This window comes from Arachis ipaensis, chromosome B07 (assembly GCF_000816755.2).
Source record: "Arachis ipaensis cultivar K30076 chromosome B07, Araip1.1, whole genome shotgun sequence".
In the NCBI taxonomy this organism is placed as follows: Eukaryota; Viridiplantae; Streptophyta; class Magnoliopsida; order Fabales; family Fabaceae; genus Arachis; species Arachis ipaensis.
This window is the reverse complement of record NC_029791.2, coordinates 53,394,769-53,421,035: the sequence shown is the minus strand read 5'-3', so window position 1 is coordinate 53,421,035 and position 26,267 is coordinate 53,394,769.

Sequence of the window (26,267 nt, the reverse complement as noted above, 5' to 3'; positions counted from 1 at the left end):
GCTTTTCAAGAAGCCACCCTTCAGCGCCAGAGATACCAATTTGACTGGGACTCCGTTCTCAGAGTTATCGCTTTACCTGGCAGCCGTTGGATCTACGGATACCACCGTACCCGCCCTAAGGAAATCTTGGCTTCCACATTTACCTTGGAGGCTCGCGTATGGGCACAGATCATGTCCCATTACGTCTTTCCGAGCACTCATGAGTCCTCCTTCACTGCAGACATGGCTGTTCTACTATGGTTCATCCTTACAGACCAACCTCTGAATCTCTCAAGACACATCCGGAATGCCATGGAACATGTACAAATCGCGGGCAACCTACCTTTTCCCGCCCTGGTCTCAGATCTTGTCTCAGTAGCCGGAGTCTCCTACATAGCTGGGGACACCAAAGCCATGCTTCCACGGGATGATCAATATGTCCCTAACAGGAAATACCTCAGACTTTCAGTAGCCACCACAAGCCAGCCTACTGAGCCAGTTGAAGATATTCCTTCTTCAACACCACAAGCATCTACAATTGAGAAATTGCTCTAGCAGATACTTGAAAAGTTGGATAGGCATGAACAGAAAGCTAAGATGAGAGAGCGCCGTAACAAGCGCCGATTCACATACCTCAAGGAGCTGATCATGGGCAAATTCAAGGACTCAGACACTCCAGACTCCACTTCTTTTACCAACACTGGGAGCCATGATAGTCCCGACTGTGGAGATACTGCCACCAGCCCACCCCTGTTCCTGACAGATGGTACCGAGGACGGTGCAAAGCCTTAAGTGTGGGGAGGTCGGTCAGTACCTGACTTCTGGAGGTAATTTCTCTTCTCTGTACACCAATAATTAAAATATTTTAGTTAGATTTTCTTTCTTTTATAGAATAGAATAAATTGCATAGGTTAGAATAGTTGCATGCATGTTCTACTTGATTGAAAAGACAATAAGTTTCTTTTAAAAATCTATCTTTGGAATAAAATTTCACTAATTTTTCAAAATTTTTATGATAAATCTGCTTGATTTGTATTTGGAACATGATGTTTGAGCTAAAGAACACACAACCTGTGAAAGATTTGAGCCTTTATGTATGGTTACATCATTTAACCATAATTATTTTATTCTTGTGTGTTTACTCCTCTATGATTGTAATCTATATTTTGTTTTATCTTATATGTCCAATATTTATTATATTTATATGCTTGCACATGATTGAGGCCATTATTTGTTTAAACTCACTTATCCAAATCAAGCCTACCCTTTTCAATTACCCTTGTTAACCACTTTGAGCCTTTAAAACCCCATTTGTTCTATATTTTACCACATTACTAACCTTAAGCTGAAAAACAAATTGCATATCCCAAATTGAATCTTTAGTTAGCTTAAGATAGAATTGTGTGTGCTAGTTAAGTATGGAAAATTGTGGGAACAAAAGTTGTTAAAGGGATGTGTCATGAAAATTTAAAGGGAATTTGGATACCTATTCATGTGAAACTATAAGAATCAAAAATCTATGTGCGTTGATAAGCTTTATTTATTTCAATTCAAAAAAAAATGATAAACAAATAAATAAGGGGACAAAATTACCCCAATGTTAAATTCAGAATTCAAAGATCAATGCACATATGATAGAATTAAAATACAAAGTTGAAACATAAGTATGGGTTGAAAAAGGGAATTATGGGTAGCTAAGCATGAAATTAAAAGTATATAGAATATATGTATATTAGGTGAGAGCTTAGGTTAATTAAAGATTCAATTTATAAAGCTCACTTAGCCATATGTATACCCTTACCTGCACCTTGGCCCATTACAACCCTGAAAAGACCTCATGATGTTTGCATTGGTATATTAACTGTTGTTGATTGGTTAAGAGAAAAATAAAAGTTAGAAAACATGACTAGAGAAGAATAGAGTGATTACCCTATACACTAGAGATTAGAGCGTACATACATTATCAGTAAGGGTTCAATGCTTAAATTTTCATGTTTCCTGCTTTCATAAGCTATCTTCTTGCACTTTTATCGGTTTTATCGTATAATGATAGAATTAGTAGAATTTGATTTGTAATTGTTTTGAAGGGCTTATTTACTTTTGATCAAGTAGACAATAATCATATAGTTGCATTTATTTATATATGTAGGATTGCATTGCATTTCATGAGTTTCTGCATGTTCATACTTATTTCCTTGTCTCCTTCAATTTAGCATGAGGACATGCTAATGTTTAAGTGTGGGGAGGTTGAAAAACCACTATTTTATAGTTTATATTGTGTTTAATTGTGTGGTTTTGTCATGATCCCTACCCACTTATTCATCAATTTAGCATGCATTTAGATTTTCTTCCTAAATTCAGAACATGTTTAAAAATTGCTTCCTAGAGACTTTAATTATTTAATTTTAATTCTCCTTTATTCCATTCGATGCCGTGATCTGTGTGTTAAGTGTTTCAGGCTTTAAAGGGCATGAATGAGATTGAGATTGGAGAGGAAGCTAGCAAAAATGCAAGGAACACAAGAATTTGAGGAGATAACCAGCGAGAAGTGATGCGGTCGCGTGGCTCACGCGACCGCGCGAAGGAGCGCAAATTGCAGTGACGCGGCCGCATAGATTGCACGGCCGCACGGATTGGAAAGCGCAAGCGACGCGGTAGCGTGGACGACGCGAACGCGTGGAGACGAAAAAGCGCAAGCGACGCGTCTGCATGGATGACACGATCGCGTGACATGCGCGATCTGCATAAACTGCAGAATTCGATGGGGTGATTTTGGACCTTATTTCGGCCTAATTTTTGGCCCGGAACAGCAGACTAGAGTCAGAGAATATGCAGAAACAACACACACATTCATTCAGTAGTTTTAGATCTAGTTTTTTCACTCTCTTAGGTTTTTCTCTCTAGTTTTTAGAATTTTAATTTTCAATTGGTCTTAGCATTGGAACATTGAGAAGAGTTATTTCCTCATCAAGACTTCATCATTCTAGTTTGTTCTCTTAACTTGGTTTTATTCTTCCATGTTCTTTGTTATGTTCAATTTTGTCATTCAGACACTTTTATGATTAATTAATGCAAGGATTATTTCTTTTTAATTTAATTTCAATTCCAATAATCATGTCTTCTTTTAATTCCCTTTCATGTTCTATGGATTCTTTATTTACAATGCGTGAGTAGTTTCGTTACTTGATGGGGAGTTGATTAAAAGGAACTCTTGAGTTGGAAGGATTGAAGGAAAAATTTGTAGTTGGGTTACATGTTGGATTGCTATCCTGTCACCAATGCCAATCCCTTTGAACTAAGTGGGTTGCAACTCGTGAACAGATCTAGCATTCCAACTTGTTTGACTTTCCCTTACCTAGTAAAGGATAACCAAACAGAGTAACCGTTAATTATAAATCAATCTTAAAAATCACTCCATCAATGATAGAAATTCTAACTAATCAATTCCCAGTCAAGGCTTTTATTTATATTATTTAAAATTCCTCAATTTAAATTCCAATTTACTTAGCTCAACTTCTTGGAACATCTGATTAATAAAACAGCACACTTTTCTGCAACTCGTTGGGAGACGACCTGGGACTTAAAACTCCCAGTAATTTTAATTTAAACTCTCTGTGACATATTTCTAAATTGATAGGCAGATTTTCGGTGAGTTAAGAACTATACTTGCAACGTAACCATTTTAATAAATTTTTAATTCACCAACTTCTGCTTCCCATCACTCCACCTCTCCATAAACTTCTCCACTTTCAATCCTTTGTTCATCAATTTCATTTAGCTCTTCTCCATCACTCAAATAATAAATGGGAGGAAGAGAAAAATTTACCTCCACATTGCTTTCTATCTCTTTGGGAGAAGGTTCTTCAAGTTCAAAGAATTCACCACCAAGAAGATTGGATGAATGATCTTCATCACCAAGGGAACTCAATTCTTGCTTCATTCCTTCCAAGTCTTCATATGGAATATGCCTTGGAGGTTGTGCACATTCCTCCTCAACATTAAATTCACTCTTCTTGGAGAGGTTCTCTTCAACTCTAGGTTCCCAAGGAGGTTCCGCATCTCCTAAGTCTTCAACCATTTCTTCCTCTTCTTCAATGATCATAGGCTTCTCCAATTGCTCTAATACAAAATAACATCCATCATTTTCCACCGGAGTTTCCAATCTCTCCTTATGCTTTTCGATTAATTCTCCACATGTGACCATGGGAGTGCTTTGAGTGCTCAAGCATTGGGAGGCTAAAGTGCTTACTACCTTGGTCAAGGTAGCCATAAATTCTAGTGTCTCCCTTTGAATTTCTCCTTACCCTTGAAGTATAAGGCCAAGGATTTCATCCATTGACGATTGGGGTGGGTAAGAGGGTTCATTGTCTTGGAGAAAGGGTTCATAATAGGAAGGTGGTTCTTCTTGGTAAGGGTATGGTGGTGGTGTATAGTGAGGTGGTTCTTGGAGGTATTGATATTGGAATGGTGATTCCATGTATGGCTCATGTGGTTCAAAAGGTGGATGGTATGGGGGATATGGATCAAGGTCATATGGAGGTGTTTGGTGAAAATAGGCTTGTGAGTGTGGGTGAGGTTCATGTTGAGGATATGACTCATAGGCATATGGTGGTGGTTCTTGTAAGTCACAAGGAGATTCACCATAGCCATTGGATTGATATGCATCATAGAATGGCTCTTGTTCATAGTCCATTGGTGGAGGTTGTTGCCATGAAGATTGATCATATGCATATGGCTCCTCCCACCTTTGATTGTCCCATCCTTGATACACATTCTCATTGTAGTTCTCATTGCCTACAACATAGTTAGAACCAAACTCATAGCCAAAGTGAGAATTCATGATAGCAAGAGAAAATGAAAATAAAATCAAATAAGAAGCAAGGAAATTAAATACTAAAACTAGCAAAAACTAACAAGCAATCCAAAAATTAATCTATTTATAATATTCACATATATACAATAACCAGTAACACAACACCATTGCAACTCCCCAGCAACGGCGCCATTTTGATGATTAGATTCTTTGTGTGATTTAGAATTCACAAATGAAGTCTCGTTGTAAGGATAGTTTCTAAACAAAAAAAGAATCCTTTCATGCAAAAGATTGTTTGTCACTAAAACAAACCCTTAAATTTATAAACCGAAGTATTGAACCTCGGGTTGTTCTCCCTAGGAATTACAATAAAGTGTTCTTGTTATTGGTTATGAGGTATTTTTGGGGTTTTGGGTGAGAAACATAAAAAGTAAATGGCAATGAAAATAAACTAACAACTAAAAAGGTCTTGGCAAAGGTTGGTGGTCAAGGATCTCTATCCTTATTACTAGCCACAACATGAGAATTGGCAAGGATCAATCCCACTAAGTTAACCCCTAACTAATAGTAGAGGAAAGTCAAGTGAGATATATCAATCCAAGTCCATAAGTCCTAGTTCTCCACCAATTCAATTAGTGAGATCTAGAGTTAATAGCTCCCAATCGTCAATTACTTGGACATCAGTAACTCAAGAGTTCCTAAGTTACCTTCCCAAGCCAAGAACACTAAAATCTACTCTAAAATCCTTCCAAGCATTTTATCAAACACTTGGAAGGCATAAAAGGAAAACATAGTAAAATTGCAAGGAAAGTAAATCTATACTACTCAATTGCAAGGAATTAAACAACAACAAATCAAATGAACAATAAAGGAAAATGAAAACATAAATTGCATTAAAAGGAAAAGGAAAGAAAAAAGGTGCATCAACATAAAAGTAGAGAATTACAAGAATTAAATGCTAAACTAGAGAGAGGAGATGTAGTAGAAGAAGAAATTACAAAAGAAAAGTAAATCAAAGCATGAATTAAACCTAGATCTAAGAACTAAACCTAATCCTAATTCCTAATCCTAGAGAGAAGTGAGAGCTTCTCTCTCTAAAACTAACTCTAAACTAATCCTAATGTGTGTATGAGTGAAAATGAGTGAATCCCCCTTTTCCCTTCAATCCTTGGTCCTTATATGCATTTTGGGCGCCAAAGTTGGTTGAAATTGGGCCCCACAGCTCTCAGAAATCGATGGGCACATTTTCCATTTAAAAAATCATGTGCGCCCATCGGCGCGTACGCGTACAGTGCGCGTGCGCGTGGATGCACATTTTCAATTCTTTGGCTTTTCCATGATTTCTCCATTTTGTATGCTTTCCTCTTCACTCCTTTGATCCATTCCTAGCCTTTTCAACCTGAAATCACTTAACAAACAAATCAAGGCATCTAGTAGAATCAAAGGTGAATCAAATTTAGCTAATTAAGGATCTAGAAAGCATGTTTTCACACTTAAGCACAAATTGGGAAAAAATCATAAAACCATGCTATTTCATTGAATAAATGTGGGTAAAAAGTGATAAAATCTCCTAAATGAAGCACAAAATAAACTCTGCAAATGGGGTTTATCAGTTCTCTCCGGCTCATAATCAAAAGACGTGGATTCACCTCTTCTTCCTCCTGACATAAAACATAAACAAAACCAGAAAACAAAAGCAATTCACTCTACTGCTAGAATGAGGTTAATGTTAACTCAAACAAAAACTCAAACAGTTAGTGTGCTTGACAAAAATAAATAAAAATGCTTAATCTAGATTATCATCCTACTTAATCATTGTCAATCTAAATCAATCCCCGGCAATGGTGCCAAAAACTTGATGAGGGAAAAAATGATTCCACACAAAACTCACCGGCAAGTGTACCGAGTCACATCAAGTAGTAATAACTCACAAGAGTGAGGTCGATCCCACAGGGATTGATAGATTGAGCAACTTTAGTTAGGTGATGAATTTAGTTAAGCGAATAGTTGATGATTTGAGTAAAACTTGATTAACAGAAGTAAAATTGCAAGAAAATAAAAGGGAGAAAGTAAATTGACAAAATCGTAAAATGCAGAAGAATTAAACCGTAGAAACTTAAAGTGCAAGAAAGTAAAAGAGCTGAAACTTAAGTTGCAAGAAATGTAAATAACTGAAACTTAAAGTGCAAGAAATTTAAATTACTGAATCTAAATTGACAAGAAACTTAAATTGTATCAAGAATAAAGGGATTTGGGTACTGTAATTCAAAATTTACCTGGAAACTGTAAATTGAAGTAAATCAGAAAGTTATGAGATGAAGCGATTCAGATTTGGATCTCAGTAGCAAAACAGAAATGGAAAATTTGCAAAGGAGTCAAAACGGAATGAGAACTTGGATCAGATTTAAAATCTTAAAGAGAAATCAACAATTGCTTTCAAATAACAAAACAGAAAGAAACTAAAATCTCAATTGCTCACTTGCCCAAAATAGAAAAGAAGAAATTGCAGAAGAAATAAAATAAAAATAGAAAAGAAGATTCAGTTCCAAATTCCAATCTTAGAACTATCAAAAGGAAAATTAACAGATGATTATCAGATGAAGAAATTCAGTGGAGTTCTACAATCTGAATTCAAAACCCAAAATAGAAAATAGAAGTTGCAGAAGAAAAGAAAATGAACACAGAAGGCAAATTTAGATCTAATCCCCAATTCCCCAAATTTAAAAGAAAATTCAAAGAGAGCAAAAAGTAAAAGTAAAACAAAAATGGGAAGTCCAAGTCCTTCTCAAATCAAAATTGCTCCTATTTATACACTTTCTATTTCCGCATTAAGCATTGGAAGTGGGCTTTTGTTGATTTGGATTTGGCCTTGAATAAGTGGATCAGGTGCTTGGTGACTTGGGTCTCCTCCTAATGGAGCGCTCAGTGCAGTTAGTGAACGCTGCGTTCACTTCTCTTGGTGCGCCAATTTGGTTCCTAATGTTCTCCTGCTAGCGTTCCCTCAGTGAACGGTAAGTTCACTTTTTGAGCGCTCTCCCTTGGCTTCTTTGGTGCGCAGCACCATTTGGTGCGCTATGTTCCTCCTCTAGCGCTCACTTGATGAACGCTGCGCTCCTTTAGTGAGCGCTCCCTCTTGGTTGAGCGCTTCCTTTGGTTGAGCGCTTTGTTATGGCACTCCCTAAGTGAAGATCCACAAAAAAGGTGGAAAAGTGAGTGCCATGCTCACTTGTTTGAGCGCTACCCTTTGCTTCTTTGGTGCGCGCCTTCTTTCCTTGGCCAGCGCTGCCTTAGTGAGCGCTACATTGAGTCTCTGAGCGCTGGCTCTAGTACGGATGGCCAAAAGCTTGCCTCCAAAGCTGAAAAACACGAAAAAGGTAAGAAAGTGAATGCCACGTTCACTTCCAAAGTGAACGCTTAGCCCAAAAGCGTTGCTGAGTGTGTGATGAGCGGATAATTTATACCCTTTTTGGCATTGTTTTTACATAGTTTTTAGTATGTTTTAATTACTTTTTATTATATTTTTATTAGTTTTTATACAAAAATCACATTTCTGGACTTTGCTATGAGTTTGTGTGTTTTTCTGTGATTTCAGGTATTTTCCGGCTGAAATTGAGGGACCTGAGCAAAAATCTGATTCAGAGGCTGAAAAAGGACTGCAGATGATGTTGGATTCTGACCCTCCTGTAGTCGAAGTGGATTTTCTGGAGCTGCAGAAGCCCAATTGGTGCGCCATTAATTGCGTTCAAAAGTAGACATCTTGGGCTTTCCAGCAATATATAATAGTCTATACTTTGCCCGAGATTTGATGGCCCAAACTGGCATTCAAACGCTCACCTGAGACCTTTTTCTAGAGTAAAACGCCAGAACAAGCACCAGAACTGGAGTTAAACACCCAAACTAGCACCCAAGCTGGCGTTTAACTCCAAGAATAGCCTATGCACGTGAAAGCTTCAATGCTCAGCCCAAGAACACACCAAGTGGTCCCGGAAGTGGATTTCTGCACTATCTGCACTTAGTTACTTATTTTCTGTAATCCCTAGAAACTAGTTTAGTATAAATAGCACTTTTTACTATTGTATTGGGGCTTCTTTTCAGTTTATGAAACCTTGGACTTAGAGGCTGGCCATTCGGCCATGCCTAGACCTTTTTCACTTATGTATTTTTTACGGTGGAGTTTCTACACCTCATAGATTAAGGTGCGAAGCTCTGCTGTTCTTCATGAATTAATGCAAGTACTATTGTTTTTCTTTCAATTCACGCCAACTTTTTCTCTAAGATATACTCTCGTACTTAATTTAGTTAAGTCAGAATGAAGGGGTGACCAATGACAATCACCCAATCTTCGTTACTCGCTTAGCCAAGATCCGTGTGTCTGTCAACCACAAAGCGGTCTACATGATATTCAACGTAGTTATTGGACGACAACCGGAGTATATTCTCTTGGGTCTCTAATACACAGACCGAGTCTGTGAGATTAGGATCTTCGTGGTATAGGTTAGAACCATTGGCAGCCATTCCTGAGATCCGGAAAGTCTAAACCTTGTCTGTGGTATTCCGAGTAGGATCTGGGAAGGGATGACTGTGACGAGCTTCAAACTTGCGAATGTTGGGTGCAGTGATAGTGTGCAAAAGGACAAGGGTCCTGTTCCGACGCTAGCGGGAACCGACAGATGATTAGCTGTGCGGTAGCTGTACCTGGTATTTTTCATCCGAAACGAGAAATCCGACAGTTGATTAGCCGTGCAAAGATCGTACCTGGTATTTTTCATCTGAGAGGATCATATAGCTTTCCATGGAAGGGAGTGCGCATGGTTGGAAGAAGACAATAGAAAAGCAGAGGTTCAGAAGCAACAATGCATCTCCAAACGCTTATTTAAAATTCCCACCAATGAATTACATAAGTATCTTTATTTTATTTTATGTTTTATTTATCTTTTAATTATCAAAACTCATAACCATTTGAATCCGCCTGACTGAGATTTACAAGATGACCATAGCTTGCTTCAAGCCGACAATCTCCGTGGGATCGACCCTTACTCACATAAGGTATTACTTGGACGACCCAGTGCACTTGCTGGTTAGTTGTGCGGAGTTGTGAAAAGTGTGAATCACAATTTTGCCCACCAGTGTGGCGTTCTCTTTGTGAACGTAACGCTTTCCTGATTGCTTTCCTTTCTTTCTCATTTCTTCACCTACAAGCAACCAAACAAGCAATCAAAGTCTCACCAAAATTACAAGGTCTTTGCATTATTCATAAAATTAATTAATTCTAGCATGAACCTTATGATTTTGTGTAAAATAAATGATGTTTGATTGATTCAAAATAATCATAAAAATCCACTCCAATCACTCACTTATTGTAAAACTAGCATAAGATGACTTGTCATCAGATATCTATGGCTTTTTCTTTTAATTTTGTACCCTCTGCCTTTTTCCACTCACTGGCTTTTTCTTACAAACCTTACACTTGTTTGCCTTTTTCACTATGAGACTCAAGACAGACAAAACTAAAGAAAATAAAAAATGAATAACATTGAAGGAGAAAAACTACTGTTAGCTTCGGTAGCTATGAGAACTCTGTGCTTACACTCTTTTTTTCCTTGCTTCAAGCCTTGGCTGTTCACCCTTATTATAGAAGGGGAAGCCTCCAAGGTTGAAACGGTTGAATCGAGCCAACTTCTTCTTCTTCAACCAAAACCGATTCAGACAGAGAGAGAAAAGAGGAAACCGAATGGAAAATCCAACATGCAATTACCTCACTCTCATCCCATCTCATCAAGCTTCATCAATCTGAGACTTTCATCTTGACTTGGTCCCCAAGAAGGATTTCTGACCCTTGATGAACCCTTGATCCTTGACAGCTCCTTCTGTTCTATCTTCTGCTTCTTCCCACGTAGCTACAATAGCTACCTCCTGTGATGGATGAATAAAAGTAGAGACGAGCCATACCCCATAGATCTTCTTCTCTGACCGAAATGGATCTTCCTCCATTTTTAGGCATGGTGATCTTGAGACTTCTTCACCACATCTTACCATTTGTGGTAAAGATCTCAGCCACACCATACTGTAGATCTTCTTTTTTGCTAAGGCCATCATCACCTTAGCGCTTTCCTTGCTTCTAGCTTCTCTGTGACTTTTCTGATAGCTTGTTTCAACCCTCCTTTCCTGCTAGACATGACCGAAAGAGAGAGGAGAGAGAACAGATAAAAGCTTTCAATGGAATTAAAGAAGAAATTAAAATGAGTTAGGTTTATATTATCCATGTCTAGTAACATGTAAAGCAATAATAGCAATCAAATCAATGTAAGCTTTCTCTCTCATGTTACCAAGGCATGCAATAAATCCAAGTTAATCAAAATTTGAATTCCATAACCCATTAAGAATGGCATCCATGGAAAGCATGCTTTCAATTTGAATTTGGATCCCACCAAAGTAAATGAATAATAGAAACCACTGATGCTATGGCATTTTGGCCAGTTTCACTAACCTTTTCTTTACTGTTTTAGGGTAGTTTCATGCATTTTCTTAGTTAATAAGAAAGTTTTGGATAGATAATCACTTACATCTTGATTTAAGCAAACATTGTGAATTTTACATAATTTTATGAGAATTATGCATGAATTGAATGATAAAATGGATGATGCATGATCTCATGAGTTAGAACCTAGCTTTGATGCACTTTACTTGCTTGATTTCAGGACAAAGGAAGCAAGGAAGATGCCACATTAATAGCCACGTTAGTCTAACTAACGTGACCATTAACGTGGAATGGAGGCTAGCTTGCAACGTTAATAAGAAAAGTGAACACCAATAACACCTTCGTGAGCCATCATAGCCCACGTTAGTGTCCACGTTAACTACATTAACGTGGAAGCTAATGTGGAGGAAAAAGAAAGCCCCAACGTTAGTGGTAAAAGTGAATACCTCTAACGTTCCAAAAGGTACAATTGGCCACGTTAAGAGTCACGTTAACTACATTAACGTGAACTCTAACGTGGGAGTAGCAAGGAAGAGCCAACGTTAGTGACACTCACCTTTGTCACTAACGTTGGACCAAGCCACTATTAGCCACGTTAGTTGCCATGTTAATTACATTAACGTGGAAGCTAACGTGGAGGAAAAAAATAATGAGCCAACGTTAGTGACACTCACCTTTGTCACTAACGTTGGAGATGGAAATCACCACCATGTTAGTGGTCACGTTAATACAATTAACGTGAGGCACTAACGTGGGAAGGGGCGTTTGGAGCGTTAGTGACAAAGGTAAGTGTCACTAACTCTCTCGAAGATGAGGTATGCCCACGTTAAGGGTTACGTTAGCTACACTAACGTGGACTCTAACATAGGGAGGAAGGGCAACAAGCAAACGTTATTGGAAAAGGTGAATGCCAATAACGTTTGCGAAGGACCAAGAGGCAAAGTTAGTGGTCACGTTAGTGCCACTAACGTTGAAGTTAACGTGGACCATTTTGGGTTAGGAACGTTAGTGAAAAAGGTGATCGTCACTAACGTTCTCGAACCCACATTTTCCCTTAACGTAAACACCACTAACGTCCTAACTAACGTTCATGCCTAACTCACACTTTTTCTGCAAGCAAATCTAAGCCCACTGAAGATGATAACTGCTTCAACTCAAAGATCCAAAGACCCATATCCAAGACTTGAAGAGCCAACTAGAAGATCAGAAGAGTAGTATATAGGAGTAGTTTTGAACTAGAAAGGGAGCTTTTGGCATTTTGGAGAACTACACTCTGTATATTTTACTTTCTCTGCAACTTCTAGTTTTAGTTTTCATAATGTACTTTTCATCTATGCTTTCCATTCCCAGAGCTATGAACAACTAAACCCCTTTTTATTGGGTTAGGTAGCTCTGTTGTAATTTGATGGATCAATAATAGTTTTCATTATTCTTCTTCTTTCTTTTCTCTTGATTTTACTAGAAAGCTTTCAATCTTCATCCAATTGGGTAGTTGTCTTGGAAAATAAGCTATTCATGCTTGGATCTCTTCGGAACCTTGGAAGAGGAATGAAGAGATCATGCTAGAAATGCTTTCTCATGTTGGACCAAATTGGGGTTTGGATGGATATAGTGACATATAATCCTACCAACACTTTGATTTGGGAATACATGTGGTATAATCAGTGACCATACTTCATCTGTTCTCATGAGCAATTAGACCAAGAAATTAGCTATTGATCAAGATTTGAGAGATTGAATTACCAAGGAATTGGAATTCAATCACTTAAGATTGCCAAGGAGATCAATGAACGCATTGATTGAGGAAGAGATGAGAATGAACTTGATCCAGAGAATACAACATCTCCTAAGCCCAATGAATCCCCCATTTCTGATCTTACCCATTCTCTCTATCATTTGTCATTTACTTTTATGCTCATATTCCCAATTCCCCATTTAAGATTATGCAATTTACTTTCCGCCATTTACATTATTTTGCTCTTTATTTCCAGTATTTACATTTTCTGCTATTTACTTTCCCGCCATTTAATTTCCTGCAATTCTCAACTCAAATTCTGCTTAGCTCAACTAGAACATTCCTCTAATTAAAGTTGCTTGACCAATCAATCCCTGTGAGATTCGACCTCACTCTATTGGGAGTTTTTACTTGACGACAATTCGGTATACTTGCCGAGGGAGATTTGTTGAGAGACAAGTTTTCGTGCATCAACCACATGCTCCACTTTTTCTTCTTTCAATTCGGACCATAATGTTGGTCTTTCAATCACAATGATTTTGGGCTATACCAAAAATTTTTTGGCCCAATTGATGTTGCCTAATAAAATAATTCAGCCACATATTAGATAGGATTTTTGTACAAGGCTGAATATTTTGCCAACATTTTGGGCTCCAAATTACTTTATGGACAATTACCAAAGTCTGCAAGCAATAAAATTATTAATCAACATATGTGAATCAAAATTCAAATTAATAATTTTGTAATTAATTATTTTAATAATATTTGATCATCATCATATTAATTTGGAGTTTTCCAAACTCATCAGAGAATTTTTGTAATGCGATAGTGTCCATAATCTTATCACTTATATACGTACGCACAAATTATCAGTTGTGGGATTGATCTCAACAATTTTGTGAACATGAACTGCCATTGTTAAAAGCTAGAAAAATTTTAAAAGGAATAATTAATTGTACTAAGAAAAGGATCAGAGGTGCGGTGCTATGCATCTCTAATTTGTACTTTTATAGTTGACACATAGCTAAGATTTTCTAAAACTTAATTGACTCTGATTTAAATTTGAAATAAAAATCCTAACAACTAACTAAAAGATGATATAATGTAAACAAAATTATTATTGTTACACAAAAACTAATTGAATAATTATTAATTATTATCGTTATTAAGTTAGGAATAAATTTGAATTAATTCGAGTTGACTCATACAATAATTACGTGAATTTATTAGTTTAGGAATAAATTTAAATTAAAATAAATTTAAATTAGTTTTTTTTAATTTTAATGTATAAAAAAATAATTTAAAATTAAAAATATCAACTTAAACAAATATTAATAATTTATAATTTATAAATAAAATTCTAAAAATTTTAATTATAATATCTAAATAAATAAATTTTAAAACTCAAGGTATAAACACTACGTTAGGATAAAAAAATTCCCATTATATTAGTATAAAGATGAGATATGCACTACTTTTGATTTGAGTGCCTACATTTTATGCATGGCTTAGTCCAACTCCCGAGTTGGGCCGTAATAATAATAATAATAATAATAATAATAATAATTAGTTGGTGAACCTAATAATTCAAAGTGTACAAAATAAAAAAGAAGTTAATATGTTGGGTGAAGAGAAAAAGACATATTTGAATAATGCGAATCGGTGATGAAGGATCTTTTTTATTTGGTCCCCGTTCATGTCTGTTAAAAATAGAATAAAAAAAGGCCATTGAACCAATCAAATTAATTAGTTGATTCAATCATAATGCGATTGGATGGGTTCTTTGCTCTCTCCTTATAATCGTTACCTATCTCTCTCTCTTTAAATTCCTAGGTAGAAGGTGCCAAATTCCACGGCCTAATTGAACCCACTATAAGTGTGCAATATAAATATAATGATTGGTATGAATAATTAAATATTATTCGTACACTAAAATTAATCACTCAAATTCATACGTGTTTTCAATTCAATTCTCTTCTTTGCATTATAATGTTGGCATATGATTTAACAAAAATGAATAGCACGTGCCTATAACATGCACTAATTAAGGAATGCGTGTTAGAGGCGGATAGATACATAATAACGTCAATGGAACTTAAATTAAAATAGGTTTTTATAAATAAACAAAGAAAAATTAATTTATTATTAATCTCTTGTGATATTTAGTTATTTACGTTTCATGCGCGGAGGGTTTGTTATTATTGAAATAAAAATGTGAACCATGTTCTTGAATTGTTCGATTCTGAACATCATTATGTACGCACATACTACACTAAAAATACTTATTGTTCCGGTGTTGATAACATTCTCCAACGTGTGGCTCGTCGAGATTCGAGAATATGATTCGTTTTCCGAAGCCTTTCATAACGTGAAGATCAGAGTAGTAGTGATAATAGAAAATCAGAATTTATAAATTCTGTTATAACTGTCACAATAGAATTGCCTAAATCAGGTTTACTTAGCAACAAGCAATCACTTAATAGTCTTAAGCTGGTATAGAAAATGCAGGATAAAAACCATATCTTATATCTCTCTTAAACACATACAGTTACAATCATATTATAGTCTCACATTTATCCATGGCTCTCATCACCACTATTTCTGTAATAAATTAAAAAATGCTTTTCAATCCCATTTCTGATAAACTCACAAAAAAGAACTTCAAGATATAGCAGTAGATTGCTTTGTTCACAATCAGAGGCCTGATCCTGCAAGATCATATACTCCCTAACAAATTAAAGCACCTTAAGAATTTGCAACTCCTGAAGCCAAAACAAATGGGACAGTTTCTTCCACATGTTCAGAATGAATGCTCCAAGAGTTTGAGTTCTTAGATATTGACCACAGTTGATGAAAATTTCAAGAATTTATTATTTTAGTGTAACCCAACATATGAAATCTGGGACAGATTTCAGCAACATTTCGTCTCCTACACCAAAACCATCATCAAACAACTGCGATCTCAATTAAAAGGAGTCAAGAAACTCAATCTTTCAGCTATTGAATACATTGCTAAAATCAACAATTTTGTTGATTCTCTTCATGGAGTTGGTTATTGAAAACAGCAAAAATATTCATATATTTTATCCTAAATATTTAGAATTTAGTATTTACTTGTGCATAAATATATACATATTGTATGAATATTTTCTAGAGTCCTTAGAATTGTGAAATATTATTTTTTTTAAATTATATAAATTTAGATTATATTTTGTTAAGGCTTTATTTTGGGCCTGTACAAGATGTAACCTGAAGGTTCTCGTTGCTTTTCTTGACGAGGGTGGATCGGGTACCCGTTGGTCCGATAGGATGATGAGATTGGTTCTTGGAGTGGGGGGTGGTACTTGAAAAGACATTCCAACGCCTAAACAGAAAGCTATAGAGGTAGGGTGAAAGTGATCATACCTGGAAGAGCAACTAAGCTCTCCTTTTATAGAAGGTGTAAGTTATCTTATCTCGAGATAAGGTTCTGCTATTCGAGAGTTTAGCAAGTTTGTTAGAATTTGAGGATTGCTTTGGATGGGCCGGGTAGCTGGGTGCCCATGGGACCCGGGAGGTCGGGTTTGTAATAGTAGTTGCCCCTACGCACAAAGGCTCGTTGGTAGAGCCTTCGATGCTTGTTGGTTTGGCTTGTTTTGAACCTGTGAGGTCTTGAGTTCGGCGAGGCCTGTTAGGAGAGTAAGAATCATGCCTGTCTGGTGCGTTTTTCGATGAAGTGATAGTTTTGTAATTTTTAAGGCACCATTAAATGCGCGTAGTGGAGAGAGAGACTTTCTGTGCCTTTTTCATTTTTACCCTTCGCTTGTGACTTTTCTCTTTTGCCCCTGTCCTTTCGTATTTTTCCCCGGAGGGGGGGTCGTATTTAGTTTTTGGATATTTCTTTCTATTTTTTTTATGTTTTTCCAGTATTTTCTTTGAGTTGCATTTCTTCCTTCCAGGCTTTGTTTGGCTCAGTCACAGTGCTCTCTCAATGTTTGAAGTTTCTTCAATTTGTCATTAAATTTGATTTCTCCAGAAAAAGGTGAGCCCTTCTTCCTACTTTTGTCATCCTGTTTATTGCTTTGATGTGTTCTGCTATCAATTTTTATTTTTTGCTCTCTAATTGGTCATTCCCTTAGTTATTGTTGCATTTAGTTTTTCTTTGATTGGTTCTTAGGTTTTCATTCAGATAATGGTAGGTGTTAGGTGGGGGTGCCATTGTTTGTGTGATTGGTTTTCGAGCGGTTAAGTTTTATATGTTTTCGAATTTTTGGGGAGTAAGTTGACGGTGGTGCCTTCTTTATTATAGGTATGGCGAGAGGGAGGCCTGACCAGGATGCTAGGTTGCTCATCTTCCAGGCGGGGGTCGTCCCCAACCTATCATTGGGTTACATCTGGTGTGTCGGGGACGCCGTCGTAGCTCATGGAGGAGGATCTACAGAAATTATGCGATGAAGGCGCGATATGTGGGAACGGGGAAGCGGAGCATTAGTATGAGTTTGTGCTCTCCGGGGTTAATTGTTAGAATCGAAAGCTAATAACCATATTAATTAAAATAAAATAATAATTTAATTGTCAAAAATAGGTTCAAAAATTTAGAAGTCTTAATTTGAATATTTAAAAGTGAGATTTAAATTTAGTGAATTTTTTTGAGTGGAAAAATATAATTTTTTGTGAAAATTGCATAAAAATATATACCGATAAATTAGTTGGCAGTACCGGCTTAAGTCTGTCCAATACTGCGAGAGAGAAAATAAACTATAGAGAAACTTAGAAAATTATTTAGAATTAAAAACCAGGCACTAATTCTAAAGATTTTGGCCTAAAGTTGGGTCAAACGAACCAAAAACGCTAAGCGGTTGGATCGGGTCCAAAGTGGGCCCAAGCCCAACATATATAACACACTAAATGAAGGCTTTCAGCCTCATTTTCACCCCAAAACACAAACACATGCAGCTGAGCTTGAGGAAGAAGAACACTATTCACATTCTTCTTCTTTTGCTTGTAACTTGAGTTTCGGTGCTCCGATTCGTATTCCGTCTGCGGCTACACGAATCTCTTACCGAGCTCATCAGTTCTAGCTAGGAATTGCTGCTAAGAACTCACATTTCACACTCCTTTCTTTATCCCTAATAAATTTCAAAATTTAGGTTTTAGTTTTGAGTAGATTTTTGTGATTTGATTGTCTAGGTGCCAACCAATAGTGGGAATTTATTGGGTTTCATCCCCATTGGCTGTGGGAAAGGTAAGCCTTCTTTTAATCTTTGTGATTTAGGGAAATTGTGAACCCTAGTTGCTTATTATGATGAATTATGTGATATTAGCTTGAGCATTGGTGATTGTTGGAGTGGTTTTTGGCTATTCGGAACATTGAGATTGAGTTTGGTGGCTTCTTTGGACTTGGAAGCTTAGTTGGAGTCAATTTTGGTGATTTTGGGTTGTGTGAAAATTCACCAAGGTAAGGTTTTGGTTTTCTTTATGTAATATGTAATGTTTCGTAAAACTTAGGCTAGTAGACCTTAGGATAAGTTTGAATTGTTGATGATTTACGATGATTATCGATGATGTGTTGATGATTCGTAATGAATGATGATGAGGTTGATAATTGATGATGAAGGTTGATTGTCGTTAATAAATGATGTAGATTAAGGGTTTTGACAATAATGAAGTGGTAAATAATAAATTGTGATGGTTTGGAATTGATAAAAGTGAGAGTGGTGGTTTATGAATGAAAATTATAGAACTACTGGTTGACTTTGGAACTATATGATTAATTGATGTGTGGTTGAATAATGATAGAATTGTAATTGGTAATGTGTAAGAGGGTCCAGGATTGAAATGAAGAATGTTGGATTTAGTTTAGTGATAGGAGGTGAAGTCAGCCAATTAAGAAATCAATATAGAAATGCGTTGCGAGTATAGTTCTCAACCAGCTAAATCCGCTCATCAATTTAGAAAGGTTGTCACAAAAGTAGAATAAAAATACTGGGAGTATGAATCCCAGGCCATCTCCCAACGAGTTGACAAAAGGGTGCTATCCTATTAATCAAGGGTTTTCCGAGAAATTTGAGAGTTGAATGACAGAAAATAAATAATCGTAAATTAAAAGGGAATTATATATTCTAATTAAAAAGCCCTGACTGGGGGAATGATTAATTGAAAGTTCTATCCTTGTTGGAATTTTTTCAAGTGTAGTATAAAGAGGTTGTTATTTTCACTTAGTTAACCCTTACTAAATAAAGGAAAGTCAAGTGATTGAGCTAACTCTTATTCGCAAATCCTAGTCCTCTCCCTTGGGAAGGTCTAGCGTTAGTAAATAGAGAATTAGCCAACAACTTCCAATTTAACTAATCACTTGAGTATTCCAACTCAAGTGTATCCTTTTAATCAACTCCCATGTCAAGTTGGGAGTCTACTCCATCAACATGGATACCATCTTCATTGTTGGGAGTAGGGAATAGAAAAGAGACATGATAATCAAATTAATTGGAAGCAATTAAACAAATAATAAAATTAAAATGGAAAAATACTGCTTGCATTAATAAATTCTAAAAGTAATCCAATTGTCACTCTAAACAAGAATTAAGAATATGGAATAATAAAGGAGTAAGAAAACAAACTAGAATAGTGTCTTCAGCGGAGGTGATGACTCTTCAATATCCAAAAGCAAAAGCATAAAATTAATAAACTATGAATGTAACGAAAACCTAGAGGAAAAGTAATTTTCTCTAGATTTAGATCTAAAAACTAAAACTATGCTAATGAGAATGTGTGTTGAGTCTCTGCATGTTCCCTGACTCTAGTCTGTGTTTCTGGACCAGAAACTGGGTCAAAACTCAGCCCGAAATCGCCCCCAGCGTTTTCTGTTATTTGTACAGATCGCGCATGTCACGTGTACGCATCAGTCACGCGTACGCGTCGCTGGTCGTCTTGGCGTGTCACGCGTGCGCGTCATCCATGCGCACGTGTCTTCTAGCAGAACTCCACTCCATGCGTACGCGTCAGGCATGCGCACACGTCGCTGCAAATTTCTCCATGTCGCGCGCATGCGTGAGCCATGCATGCGCGTCGATGCTCGCTGGTTATCTCCTTAGTTTCTTGTATTCCTTCCATTTTTGTAAGCTTTCTCTCCATTCTCTAAGCCATTCCTGCCCTATAAAGCCTGAAACACTTAACACACGGATCACGGCATCGAATGGTATAAAGGAAAATTAAAATACATAAATTAAAGACTCTAGAAAGCAAGTTTTCAATTATGGAATAGAACTAGGAAGGAATTGTAAAATCATGCAAATCATATGAATAAGTGGGCAAGGACTTGATGAAACCACTCAATTGAACACAAGATAAACCATAAAATAGTGGTTTATCAACCTCCCCACACTTAAACATTAGCATGTCCTCATGCTTAGCTTAAGGAGATTAAAAGACTAAATAAGGGAAAGTAAGACTCATGCAATGCAATGCAACCTATGTGTATAAATGCAACTATTTGGTTAAAAGTAAATAAGTTCTTCAAGACAAACATAAATCAGATATCACTAATTAAAATCATACAGTAAAGACAAGTAAACTTGTAAGAAGACAGCTCATGAATGCAGGGAACACAGAATCAAGCATTGAACCCTCACTGATAGTATATGTGCACTCTAATCACTCAAGTGTATGGGGTAATCACTCTACTCTTCTCTAGTCATGCTTTTTAAACTTTGTTCTTCACCTAACCAATCAACAAGTATTTAATGTACCAATGCAAACATCATGAGGTCTTTTCAAGGTTGTAATAGGGCTAAGGTAAATGTGAGGATATATATATGGCTAAGTGAGCTATAAATTGAATCTTTGAATAGCCCAAGCTTTCACCTATACACACACTCTATATACTTTGAAATTCATGCCTAGCCACCCAAAATTCCCACTTTTGCATATTTCACATACTCATGCATCAACTTTTCTTTTAATTTTCATCACATGTGCATTGATCTTTTATTAAACTTAGCAATTTGGGTAATTTTGTCCCCTTATTTATTTATTTAATTTATTTATTATTTTTTTTTGGTTTTTTTTGAAAGCATAAAAGTAAACATAACATTATCAATGCTCATGGATTTTTAATTTTTTTCTGGTCTCACATGAGTAGGTACCCAAATTTCTAATATTTTATCAGAGTAAAAACATAACATATTCTCTTATTAACCCATGTTCCCACAGTTTTCCCACACTTAATTGACACACAATCTCTATCTTAAGCTAACCAAAGATTTAATTTGGGGTATTTAATTGTTTTTCCGCTTAAGGCTAGTGATGTGGTAAAATATAGAACAATTGGGGATAAAAAGGCTCAAAGTGGCTAACAAGGGTAATTTAAAGGGTAGGCTATTTGGGATAAGTGAGCTAATAGAATAATGGCCTCATTCATATGTATGCATATAACACATTAAACATTGGACATATAGAGTGGAACAAAATAAAAATTACAATCATAGAGAAGAAAACACACAATAATAGAATATTATGGTTAAATAATGTAACCATGCAATTAAGCTCAATTCTCACAGGTTGTGTGTTCTTTAACTCAAAAACCATGTTCCAATTTACAGTCTTCAAACAAGTTTAACACAAATTTTTTAATTTTTATTAAATTAGTGAAATTTTCAAAATAGAGTCTTGAAAAGAAACTTGTTATTTTTCAACCAAATAGAACATGCATGCAAACACCTATTACTATGCAAACTATCCTATCCTAACAAAAGAAAAATAACTTATTGGTGCTAAGAAAGAGCAGTTACCTCCAGAAGTTAGGTACTGACTGACCTCCCCACACTTAAAGCTTGGCACCGTCCTCGGTGCCATCAGTCAGGAACAAAGGGAGGCTGGTAACAGCATCTCCACAGTCGGGGTTGTCATGGCTTCCTGTGCTGGTGGATGGAGTGGAGTCCAGAGTGTCTGGTTCTTCTTCAGGTGGGTGGTTGCCAATAATCAGCTCCTTGAGGTATGTAAATTGGTGCTTGTTACGACGCACTATTCGCTTTGCCTGCTGGTCAAGCCAGTCCAACCTCTGAAGTATCTGTAGGAGCAGCTAATTTGTTGAAGGTGCTTGTCATGTGGAAGGAGAAGGCGTGTCTCCGGCCGGGTCTGCGGTCCGGCTAATAGTGGCTGCTGGAGGTCTGATGTACTTCCCATTGGGGACAATCTGATCATCCCGCGGAAGTATGGTCTTGGTGTCTGGTATGCAAAATTGTTACTCAGGTTGTAAAATTTGTTGTTCATTCTCTCCCTGGCAATGGCGCCAACAAACTGGTGCACAATACCATGGTCCAAACATAACTTCACAACTTCGCACAACTAACCAGCAAGTGCACTGGGTCGTCCAAGTAATAAAACCTTACGTGAGTAAGGGTCGATCCCACGGAGATTGTTGGTATGAAGCAAGCTATGGTCATCTTGTAAATCTCAGTCAGGCGGATATTAAATGGTTATGGAGTTTTCGAATAATAATAATAAATAAACAGAAAATAAAGATAAAGATACTTATGTATATCATTGGTGAGAATTTCAGATAAGCGTATAGAGATGCTTTCGTGCCTCTGATCTCTGCTTTCCTACTGTCTTCATCCAATCAGTCTTACTCCTTTCCATGGCAAGCTTTCTGTAAGGGCATCACCGTTGTCAATGGCTACTTCCCATCCTCTCTGTGAAAAAGGTCCAAATGCTCTGTCACGGCACGGCTAATCATCTGGAGGTTCTCGATCATACTGGAATAGGGTTCACCCTCCTTTTGCGACGCCCAGTACTCGCGAGTTTGAAGTTCGTCACAGCCATCCCTTCCCAGATCCTACTCGGAATACCACAGACAAGGTTTAGACTTTCCGGATCTCAGGAATGGCCATCCATGGGTTCTAACTTATACCACGAAGATTCTAATATCTCGGACTCGGTCCTCTGTATTAGATATCTAAGAGATATTCATTCTAGCTTGTTTGCATGTAGAACGGAAGTGTTTGTCAGGCACGTGTTCATAAGTGAGAATGATGATGAGCGTCACATAATCATCACATTCATCATGTTCTTGGGAACAAATGGATATCTTAGAAGCAGAATAAGTTGAATTGAATAGAAAAACAGTAGTATTTTGGATTAAATCATGAGGAACAGCAGAGCTCCACACCTTAATCTATGGAGTGTAGAAACTCTACCATTTGAAAATACATAAGTGATAATGGTCCAGGCATGGCTGAATGGCCAGCCCCCATGAGAGTCTAAGATAGCATAAAACTGATCAAAGATGTAAATACAATAGTAAAAAGTCCTATTTATACTAAACTAGCTACTAGGGTTTACAGAAGTAAGTAATTGATGCATAAATCCACTTCCGGGGCCCACTTGGTGTGTGCTTGGGCTGAGCTTAAAGTTTACACGTGCAGAGGCTTCTTTTGGAGTTGAACACCAAGTTATAACGTGTTTTTGGCGTTCAACTCTGGTTCGTGACGTGTTTCTGGCGTTTAACTCCAGACTGCAGCGTAGAACTGGCGTTCAACGCCCTTTTGCGTCATCTAAACGCGGCCAAAATATGGACTATTATATATTGCTGGAAAGTCCTGGATGTCTACTTTCTAAAGCAATTGGAAGCGCACCATTTTAAATTTTGTAGCTCTAGAAAATCCACTTTGAGTGCAGGGAGGTCAGAATCCAACAGCATCAACAGTCCTTCTTCAACCTCTGAATCTGGTTTTTGCTCAAGTCCTTCAATTTCAGCCAGAAATTACCTGAAATCACAGAAAAACACACAAACTCATAGTAAAGTCCAGAAATGTGAATTTAACATAAAAACTAATAAAAACATCCCTAAAAGTAACTAGATCCTACTAAAAACATACTAATGCTCAGTCTCAAGTTTTCACTTGACACCTTCACGCCAGAAGCACATGGTTAGGGGCAGCTTGGTTTAGCCGCTTAGACCAGGATTTTATTCCTTTAGGCCCTCCTATCCACTGATGTTCAAAGCCTTGGGATCCTTTTTATTTACCCTTGCCTTTTGGTTTTAAGGGTTATTGGCTTTTTGCTCTTGCCTTTTGGTTTTAAGAGCTTTTGGGTTCTTTTGCTTGCTTTTTCTTCTTTTTTTTTTCGCCATTTTTTTTTCTGCAAGCTTTGAATTCACTGCTTTTTCTTGCTTCAAGAGCCAGTTTTATGATTTTTCAGATTATCAAATAACATGTCTCCTTGTCATCATTATTTCAAGAGCCAAAATATTTAACATTCTTAAACAACAACTTCAAAAGACATATGCACTGTTCAAGCATTCATTCAGAAAATAAAAAGTATTGTCACCACATCAATATAATTAAACTAAGTTCAAGGATAAATTCGAAACTCATGTACTTCTTGTTCTTTTGAATTAAAAATATTTTTTTATTTAAGAGAGGTGATGGATTCATAGGACATTCATAGCTTTAAGACAAAGTTACTAAATACTAATGATCATGTAATAAGACACTAACATAGATAAGCACTTAACATAAAGAAAACGAAAAACAGAAAATTTGAGAACAAGGAATGAGTCCACCTTAGTGATGGTAGCATTTCCTTCTTGAGGAACCAATGATGTCCTTGATCTCTTCTATGTCTCTTCCTTGTCTTTGTTGCTCCTCCCTCATTGCTCTTTGATCTTCTCTAATTTCATGAAGGATGATGGAGTGCTCTTGATGTTCCACCCTTAATTGTCCCATGTTGGAACTTAATTCTCCTAGGGAGTTATTGATTTGCTCCCAAAAATTCTGTGGAGGAAAGTGCATCCCCTGAGGAATCTCAGGGTTTTCTTGGTGATGAGCTTCTTCGTGCGTCTCTTGAGATCCATGAATATGCTCTCTTGCTTGCTCCATCCTTTTCTTAGTGATGGGCTTTTCCTCATCAATGAGGATGTCTCCTTCTATGTCAATCCCAGCCGAATTGCATAGGTGGCAAATAAGGTGAGGAAAGGCTAACCTTGCCATAGTGTAGGACTTGTCAGCCACCTTGTAGAGTTCTTGAGGTATGATCTCATGAACCTCCACCTCTTCTCCAATCATGATGCTATGGATCATGATGGCCCGGTCTATAGTAACTTCAGACCGGTTGTTAGTGGGGATGATTGAGCGTTGAATGAACTCCAACCATCCTCTAGCTACAGGCTTAAGGTCCAGTCTTCTCAGTTGAACCGGTTTGCCTTTTGAGTCAATCTTCCATTGAGCTCCTTCTACACATATGTCCATGAGGACTTGGTCCAACCTTTGATCAAAGTTGACTCTTCTTATGTAGGGGCATGCGTTCTCTTCCATCATTGGCAAGTTGAACGCCAACCTCACATTTTCCGGACTGAAATCTAAGTAGTTCTCCCGGACCATGGTAAGATAATTCTTTAGGTTCGGGTTCTTACGTTGATCATGGTTCCTGGTGATCCATGCATTAGCATAGAACTCTTGAACCATTAGAATTCCGACTTTTTGGATGGGGTTTGTTAGAACTTCCCAACCTCTTCTTTGGATTTCATGTCAGATTTCCGGATACTCATTTCTCTTGAGTTTGAAAGGGACCTTGGGGATCACCTTCTTCTTGGCCACAACATCATAGAAGTGGTCTTGATGGGCTTTAGAGATGAATCTTTCCATCTCCCATGACTCGGAGGTGGAAGCTTTTGTCTTTCCTTTCCCTTTTCTAGAGGATTCTCCGGTCTTAGGTGCCATCAATGGTAATGGAAAAACAAAAAGCTTATGCTTTTACCACACCAAACTTAGAATATTGCTCGCCCTCAAGCAAGAGAAGAAAGAAAAGAAGAAGAAGAAGAAGAAGAAGAAGAAGAAGAAGAAGAAGAAGAAGAAGAAGAAGAAGAAGAAGAAGAAGAAGAAGAATAAGAAGAAGAAGAAGAAGAAATGGAAGAGAGGGAGAGAGGGTTGTGTCTCGGCCAAGAAGGGTGATGAGCGGATATTTTATACGCTTTTTGGGGATAATTTCATATAGTTTAGAGTATGTTTTAGTTAGTTTTTAGTCTATTTTTAGTAGTTTTTAGGAAAAATTCATATTTCTGGACTTTACTATGAGTTGTGAACCTTTTTCAAAAATAATTTTTCTATTAAATCCTGTGCCAAACTTTAAGTTTGGTGTTTTCAAAAATAATCTTTCTCAAAATTTTTAAAGGTCCCATAACTCATTTGGCTAGAGCGTCAATCTGTGTTCTTGTGAGTCTTCAAAGTGATCTTGAGTTTTCCTTGTGTCTTGATCTTAAAATTTTTAAGTTTGGTGTTCCTTGG